At 47.7% G+C, this 8,865-nt stretch overlaps 1 non-coding gene and 3 pseudogenes across 1 annotated transcript; 2 read left to right on the top strand and 2 right to left on the bottom strand.

Moving 5' to 3' along the window:
• Nucleotides 1-1,153: 1,153 nt before the first annotated feature.
• Nucleotides 1,154-3,694, top strand: LOC119345724 (annotated as a pseudogene).
• Nucleotides 3,695-3,960: 266 nt separating this feature from the next.
• LOC119345725 lies at nucleotides 3,961-4,157 on the bottom strand. The gene has a single exon (XR_005167157.1). It is a non-coding gene; the product is annotated as a U2 spliceosomal RNA (small nuclear RNA).
• Nucleotides 4,081-7,322, top strand: LOC119345723 (annotated as a pseudogene).
• Nucleotides 6,351-6,529, bottom strand: LOC119345728 (annotated as a pseudogene).
• Nucleotides 7,323-8,865: the final 1,543 nt, after the last annotated feature.

Raw genomic sequence — 8,865 nt, 5'->3', positions numbered from 1 at the left:
TCCACCGCTGACGCACCCTCTCTCCCCTTCCTCCCTCTCCCCTCGCCGTCCCAGTTCAAAGAAATGGCCGAATGATTCCCAGGCGACGGCGCGGCGGCGAACGGCTTCAGCCGCCGCCACCTTCACGAGGACGAAGCTTGGCTCCTCTTCGAGACCGAGTACCCGGTCTTGCCGGACATGCGGGTGCCCGAGGCGTGGAGAATCAGCGCCGGCGGGGTCCCGGTGCCACCACCGCCCACCGGGGTGGCACGGCGTGCGGAGATCGCACGTATCCGCGCCTCCCTGCCGCGGGCGGCGAGGGAGGGGCCGCGCTACGTCCCCGACAGTCCGCTCTGGGAGCCGTACTTCCGCCGCCGTCACGCCGAGCAGCTCGAAGCCACCAACGCTGGAGGCCGTCCTTGAGTACATCGAGGGCGGCAACACGCCGAGGCTGGAGTACCGCGAGGCCCCGTCCTTCTCTCGCCGCTGTGGGAGCTCATGGACGCCGAGGCGCATGGACCCTGGGGCGTCCTCCTCCTCGTCCGGTCGGTCGACCGGCTCTCCCTGCCTCCGCCCCGTCAAGCCGGAGCCCCAGGACACGCGTGTCAGCAGGCGCACCCGCCGCTCCGGTGTCCGCATCGCCGACTCCACCCCCGCCTCTGGCCGCCTCGTCTTCGTCGCGCCCAAACCGGAGCCCAGCCTCCCCCCGGAGTACGAGGAGCTAGCTCGGCGCGGCTTCTCCGACGAGGACGCCCTACGGTGGGTGCGCGACGACTACCTCCGCGACGAGATGGTCCGGCAGCGCCGGGCCCTGGAGGAGATCGCCGCCCTCAAGCGTGGGCGCGAGGACGAGCACGGCGTCGTGATCCTCGACAGCGACGACGACGAGGACGCCGCCGGACCGTCCAACCCGCCGCGCCAACCGGGGGAGGGTTGCAGCAGGGATGGCGGCCGCGGCGGAGGCGACGACGACGACAACGGCGGCGGCGACTACACACGGTTCTATAGCCTCCTCGGCATGTAGAACGGCAACGAGCGGCGAGGCGAGGGAGACGGCGGGCCTAGTAGTGTGTTTTTTTTCTTTTTTGTAAAATATTTTAAATATGTATAAACTCTCGCCGTGTTTGGTTGAATTTGGTTTGAACTTGCCGAAATATGTATGAACTCGCCGAAAATGGTTGAATTTGCGCCATGTTTGTGCCTCATTTTAATTTTCACAAAAATTCGTGGGCGCCGCGACTGGGTGGCATCACGCCCCCAGCGCGCGTTTTGCGCCGGTGCGCCCCCAGGGGCGATTTTTAGCGCCTCCTTGAGGGCCAACGGCTGGAGATGCTTTAACCATCACGGGTCACGGCCGAGCGCTGTTGTTAGTAGTGGGCGGAATCCGGGCTCAGTTCCACCATCCTTTCTGAAAGAGCAATTCTGCAAGTGCGTTCATGAGTTATTCAGAACATAGGTTGCTGCAGTCTTCTCTGAATTCACGAGTTATTATTCAGACATTCTCCACCCTCAAAGAACTCAGCAGACGAGATGTCCATTATTAACAGAAAGGCCATGGGATGAGTCGCTAATGATGGAAGTCAGGGACGTCACACAGAAGTTCTTTCAGCTCCCTCACGAGGAAAAATTGAAGATCAAAATGACACCTCAGAGTGATTATAGGTGTGATATCTGAATAAAAACCCAACTCTTCTTGTAGCTAGTTGGTTGGTCCTTGGAATATCTCTACATAAGTACATATGCAATGAACTTTCTTGTGGTCTATCATCAGAGGGTATCAGAGTGGGAGAAAATGTTACCAAGGGTAAACCTAATATGCATGAAGCAATTCATGTAAGTTCATCTGTCCCTCAATTTCTTGTAATACTTGTTTAAATTGTTCTGTCATTTTTAGCTAAACCCTTAGAAAAAATTTGCAATGCTACATGCCTATCGAACCGGACAGATATGGTAATCATGCTAAACCAATGGAAGAATCTAATTTGTTTTATGTTTTCAACTTCCCTTCTCTGTTTTTCTTTAGGATCCCTTCTCTGTTCTTTTCTCTGAAGGTATATTTTGAGCCGTCATCACATTTTTTTCAGAAAACGGTTCACTGCCTGCTTTTTTGAAGGTAACACTGTTAGACACCTATTGATGTCAGTATGTTCACCATGTAAAAAAATTCTCCTTTACTACTTAATACGCTTTAAAGAGCTGAATAGTTTATCTTCCATGCAGGCCAGATTATCCATCAAATTTTGACACGCTGCTGGAAAACTATATAAGCCTTCTACAAAGTCCACTTATCTGAATTACTTATTCTTTTATGCTCATCGATCGTATCTGACAGTGTTTATCATGCCATTTTTTATTTCAGATCTTTCAAGGAAGATCATGCGAGGCATAGCCTTGGCACTGGGCGCGCAGTTGGATGCTTTCGAAGGCGGAACAACAGGAGATGCTTTCTGGGTTCTCAGATTGATTGGCTATCCATTCTCAGCTGGCATCCCACCACGCATTGATATTGGATGGTAAGCACACAAAAAAACATATTTGTCTTATGCTTACTTGGGTGGATACATCTGACTGCTTTTCTTCGATACACCATGCATCCTATGATCAATTCAGTGGAGCTCACACAGATTATGGTTAGTACATTGTATCGTGTTCTTTAAGTCAATACTAGAACACTGTATCGTGTTCTTTAAGTCAATACTAGAATAATATGTTTGCCTTTTTAGGAAAAACGCACATGGTATTTTTCAAAACATTAAACCAAAAATCCTGGGGGGAATACTTTTCCTAATTTTGTTAAACTGCAGGCCTTTTTGACACTGGTGAATCAGGACGGTGATATCTGTGCTCTTGAGATACTTATTACTTCACTAGCACACATATCTTGTACTATTATCCATCTATGCCCTCTGTTTCCTCTGTCAAGAAGCAAAGAGATTGATCTGCTGAAACTCTTTAGTAAATTTGGTATCAGGTAAGGAACCAGTCTGGTGAGTGGATATAAGCCAAGCCCGTACCCGGGACCTTAGTTTGCAACATCGGAGACATGCTGAAGGTTTCCTTGTTTGCAACTTCACTGAATTTTATCTGTTTTGTCCGCCTAATTCAGTCTTTTCTTGTAGCAACCTTATCAATTGTAAATCATTTTCTTGTAGCTATCAATATTTATTGATGTTAATGTTCACAATGCAACGAAATACTTAATTTTTTTCGACCAATAAGAAGTACTTAATTAATGTGCTTTAAAGAAGTGAATTGTTTATCTTCCATGCCGGCCAGATTATCAATCAAGATTGTACACGCTGCTGGAAAACCATATAAGCCTTCTACGAGGTCGACTTATATGAATCACTTTGCTTTATTTTTTTTAGAGGAATCTGAATCACTTTGCTTATTCTTTTATGCTCGTCAACCGTATCTAGTAATGTTGATCATGCTATTTTTCATTTCAGATCTCTGAGTTATGTTTCAATTTCTGAAACATGTTCAGAACCAAATCACATGATGATATGCACAAGAAAAACAGTCGGACATTTCTGGCAGTCAGATGCCGAGAACTTAGACAGTATCCAGTCCCATTTTCTTTGTTGGGGAGCCACAGGTGGGTTTTGGCCGCACTACAGTTACGTATGGTGGGTGGCCATCGTGCTGCAGAAGTGCAGAGTGCAGACTTCAGACCAACCACCACAATCATCAAAAACTCATCGCGCTGGCCTGATTGTTGAGCGGAAACAGGCGACACTGTTACTTACTCACGGGCTCATTTGTTGCCTTCCACCTTCGTCAGTGGGTTATTCATGTGCTCTCTGAATGTAATAGCAGAAGAGGGGCTGACGAGGTGTTGTGGTCACCGTCCTGTGCTACAAACTGGCAGCAACAAACAACAAACCGAATGCTTCACCTCAAAGGCTTGGACACAGATTGAGTTTCAAGCATCTTCATCTCAATCTCATCTCAAGATATTAAAATTTAAACTTAATTTGGTTGGGGTACGCCTGCCCAGGCAGTAGTGCAACACACTAGGCGACACCTGAAGGACCCAATGGCAAGCCATTGTGGTGGCCCCTCCCCCATAAAAAATAAATTTAATATCGTTGTGAGCACATGGCCCACATATCAGATATTAAACTGATAAGAACAGATACTACACTTGATCTTAGCCAAAAGGCCGAGAAAGGTATAATTTGATCTGTTGCCCTGCCCCTCTACTTGTACCCTCCTCGCCCTCCCGTCCCCTCCTCGCTAAGCGAGGTGGTACTAAACTAACGACCTGCAGCGGACGTTGCAATGCCACCAAACCAGCCTCTTCCGTGGGCCTAAACAAAGAAGGCCTTTTGGCAAAGGCCTATATAACCGGCCTGATTTGCCCCTGGATTGCTGTTTTGCGATCAGAGTTGGCGAACGTTGTCGGACTGCTGACAGTGACGGGAGGAATCCAGGCTCAGTTCCCCATCTTTTCTGAAAGAGAAATTCTGCAGTGCGTTCGTGAGTTATTCAGAACATAGGTTGCTGCAGACTGGATGTTGGAGTGTGACGGAAGAAGTTGTTCTCCTTGAGGACATCCGGCTCTGATCGATACATGTTTATCCTTGGAAATTTCTCTTTTCCGTGCCAATCGTGTTACGGAGATTTCTCGCCCTAGGCAGCAGATGCACTGTTTGTTTATCTAAAAAGTGAGCTCTGTTTTCCTCTTTGCATGATCAGGTATCAGCCCGCTCGTCGACAAGATCGACGACCCTGACATGGCCGACCAAAAGTATGCTGGACGACGCTTGCAGGGAGGCCGGATTCTTCTATGTGGTAACCGCTCGTTCAACTTTGTGATGCCAAGTAATTTGGACCTGTAAGCAAACTATGTATACTAACTTTTATGTTGTTGTGGTATCTCAACTAAACATGGAAATAAACAGCATCAACAGTTTACAAACAAAATACTGTGCTGTCACCAGTAGTAGAGTGTAAAATACTGTGTGTGTGTGTCTGTGTGTGTGTGTGTGTCATGTTCAGTTGTTGTGTGCATCTGGTCTTTCCCCTTCTGTTTTATGAGCAAAACTGGTTCTAGATGCTGCTCAACTCATCTGTTGAGTCCTAATTAACCATGCCAAATGATGACTGTGTATTATCAACAGAAAGGCCATGGGATTTTGGACTCGCTAATGATGGAAGTCAGGGACGTCACATGCATGTTCTTTCAGCCCCCTCGTGAGGAAAAACTGAAGATCAAAACGACTCCTCAAAGTGGTTATAGGTGTGATATCTAAATAAAAACTTAGCTTTTCTTGTAGCTTGTTGTTTGGTCCTTGGAAAACCACTACATATGTAAATGAACTTTCTTATGGTCTATAGTCACAGGATATCAGAGAGTGGGAGAAAATGTTACCAAGGGTAAACCTGATACGCACGAAGCAATTGATGTAAGTTTACATCTGTCTCTGAATTTCTTGTCATGATTGTTTAAATTATTCTGTTTTTTTAGCTAAACCATTAGAACAAAAAATTGCAGTGCTACACACCTATAGAACCGGGCAGATATGGTGATCTTGCTAAACTAATGGAAGGATCTAATTTGTGTGTTTTCAACTTCCTTTCTCTGTTCTTCTTTAGGGGTCCCTTCTCGGTTCTTTGTTCTGAAGGTATATTTTAGAGCACCGTGATCGCATTTTTTGAGAAAGCCGTTCACTACCTGTTTTTTTTGTGCATTAGAAAATCCTGTAACATTATTATACACCTATCAATATTTATTGATGTTAATGTTCACAATGCAAAGAAGTACTTAATTAATGTGCTTTAAAGAACTGATTGTTTATCTTCCATGCAGGCCAGATTATCAATCAAAATTTGACGCACTGCTGTAAAACCATATAAGCCTTCTACGAAGTGGACTTATCCGAATCACTTTACTTTACTTTTTTGAGAGGAATCTGAATCAATTTGCTTATTCTTTTATGCTCGTCAACCGTATCTAACAGTGTTGATCATGCCATTTTTCATTTCAGATCTTTCAAGGAAGATCATGAGAGGCATAGCCTTGGCACTGGCTGCGCCTTTGGAGGCGGAGTGGCGGGAGATGCTTACTGGGTAAAGCGGGGCATAAAGCCTTTTTCGGTAGTGATGCTTATTGGGTTCACAGATTAATTGGCTCTATCCAGTCTTAGATGACATCCCACAAGAGGAACACACTTATATTGGATGGTAAGCACACATATACCCTAAAAAAGAAGTTATCTTGTGGCATGTTGATACATCCCACTCTGTTTTTCTTCTCTATTCCAGTAGATCTCACACAGATTATGGTGAGTACACCACTCTTGGTTTAACATCATTGTATTTACAGCAATTGATTATGGTGAACGCTTCTCTATTCGGTGAAGAAAACGGGTAGCGTTCCCAAGTACGATAAGGTGGTGTACAGGGAGCACCTGGTGCAGAATGTTCCCATAAAAAATAAATTTAATGTCATTGTGAGGATGTACCCCACATATCAAATATCAAATATTAAACTGATAATAACAAATACTACACTTAATCTTAGCCAAAAGGCCGAGAAAGGTATGAGTTGAACCGCTGCCATGCTCCTCTATTCGTACCCTCCTCGTCCTCCCGTCCCTTCTTCGCCGAGCGAGGTGGTACTAAACTAACCACCTGCGGTGCGGAGTGCGGACGGTGCAATGCTAGCCTCTTGCGCGTGGGCCTTAAACAAGGAAGGCCTTTTCGGCAAGGCCTGATTCACGCGCCTCTTGCTGTTTTTTTTGAAGGGAATGCGCCTCTTGCTATTCTGCGATCACCGCCCTCTTGTTTTCGGCAAGGAGGGGCAGACTGCGGAGAACGCGAGCCGCGTGCACACGGTTACGGGCGGAGCTATGTCGGACTGCTTCAACCAAAATATGTATGTACTGCTGACAGTCACGGGCGGAATCGGGGCTCTATTCCACATCCTTTCTGAAGGAGAAATTCTGCAGTGTGTTCATGAGTTATTCAGAATATATGTTGCTGCGGTCTTCTCTGAATGCACGAGTTATTATTCAGACATTCTCCGCCCTCTCTGAACTCAGCAGGCTGGATGTTGGAGTGTTACGGAACAACTACTTCTCCTTGAGGACATGTAGCTGATCGATACATGTTTGTCCTTGGAAAGTTCGCTTTTCCGCACCTGTCGTGCTAAGGCGATTTCTCGCTCTAAGCAGGTGATATGATTGATGCACTGTTTGTTTATCTCAAAAGTGAGTTCTCTTTTCCTCTTTGCAGGTGATATCAGCACGCTCGTCGACAAGATCGACGACCCTGACATGGCCGCCTACGAAGGTTTGCTGGACGACGCTTGCAGCGACGCCGGATTCTTCGGTGTGGTGATCACTCGTTCAACTTTGTGGTGGCAATGTGGACCGCTAAGCAGGCTATGCAAAACTGGAAAGACTTTTTATGCTTTTGTGATATACTGATATTTGAACTGAACATTTCCCAAATTAAAAATAGCGAACTACAGAAAATCAGTTTTTGGGGAAATGTGACACATGAACTCCACTTGGGTGTCCCTGCGCACTACTAGTCCGGGATACCATGACTGCAAGGGGAGGAGGGCAGCTCATCGAGTCGTACTACATGGACGTGCGGTGATGATCAGTGGACTGCACGTGGCGCGCCTCCGAGCTGCACATGAATAAAAGGGGGTGGAGGTCAGCAAGATGTGGCGCTCACCAATCCAAGCCGAACTGTATGGGAGGGGTAATCGAATCGCCTGCAAATCCAACATGAACCTTGGCAGAGTCAAGGTGGAGTTCCTGTCATGGTTTTGTCATGGCAGATGTCCTCGTGAGAAGACTAAGTTGTGAGGCCATAACCGCTAGGTGGAAGCTTGGATGGGATTAATCGAAATACGAGAAGACGCGAGTTTACCCAGGTTCGGCCCCTCACGGTGGAGGTAAAATCCTATATCCTGCTTGATTGCTATTGATTGCGGTGGCCTCGATTACAAGGACACTATTTTGCTACCTCTATCTTGAGAGCTATCAAAACATGTCTCTCGAGACCTATCAAAACATCTGTCTCAAGACTTGTTTGTCTAAAAACATGTCCTTTTGATGACCCAGGGACTCGCTTTATATAATAGCTGAGTCCATGGGGTTACAAGAGGTTTCGGGTTATACCCGCAGTTGGAGTCCTACTCCAAGTCCTCTAAATCCTCCGTGCTTTCAAAGTTGGGGGACTCCGTCTTGTATTTGGACTCGTTGGCAGAATTTCGTGTAAGTCCAGGTCCTGTAGCAAGCCGGGTCAAGATTGTAGCCAGTTCATGATTGTAACCAGCCGACTTAACTCCAGAGATGACTTATCCTCAGAGTCGTGTCTAGCCACAGGTAACTCCCCGACAGTTCCTCCCCCCTGCCTGCATAGGGGTGCTGGAGGCACGCTGGCAATCGACGCATTTTTGGAGGCAACCTAGGATCTGTGATAGCTTGCACACGCAGCAGGATCCACTGGAGAAGGGGGAACTGGAAAAGGTTGAGGGGAGATTGGGCCGATGGTGGGAGGCGGTCTCGGATCCGCGTCGGCAGCTGCGTGGGGCGCCTAAGGGCGGCACATCAGGATCCACACTGGCAGCCGTGTCGGTCGCCTTGGGGAGGCGCCAACTGGGTCCATGTTGGCAGCCGTGCGGGGCGCCTGGGGGCAGCACACCTAGATCCACGTCAGCAGCCGCAGAAGATGCCTAGGATGGTGTGGCCGGATCCACACTAGTAGCCATGGGAGGCGCCTGGGATGGTGCAGCCGGATCCGTGTCGGCAGCCTAGAGGGGACTGTTAGTGGTGGGGCGGCAGTGGAAGGTTGGGGTGGGCGGTGGGGGAGAGGTCGGATCTAGTTGCTTGGGTGATAGGGGCGCTAGATGGCTGGGAGCGT

The sequence above is a fragment of the Triticum dicoccoides genome, unplaced genomic scaffold (genome assembly GCF_002162155.2).
Source record: "Triticum dicoccoides isolate Atlit2015 ecotype Zavitan unplaced genomic scaffold, WEW_v2.0 scaffold27209, whole genome shotgun sequence".
In the NCBI taxonomy this organism is placed as follows: domain Eukaryota; kingdom Viridiplantae; phylum Streptophyta; class Magnoliopsida; order Poales; family Poaceae; genus Triticum; species Triticum dicoccoides.
Note: the sequence above shows the minus strand (reverse complement) of the source record. Positions and strands in the feature narration are given on the sequence as shown.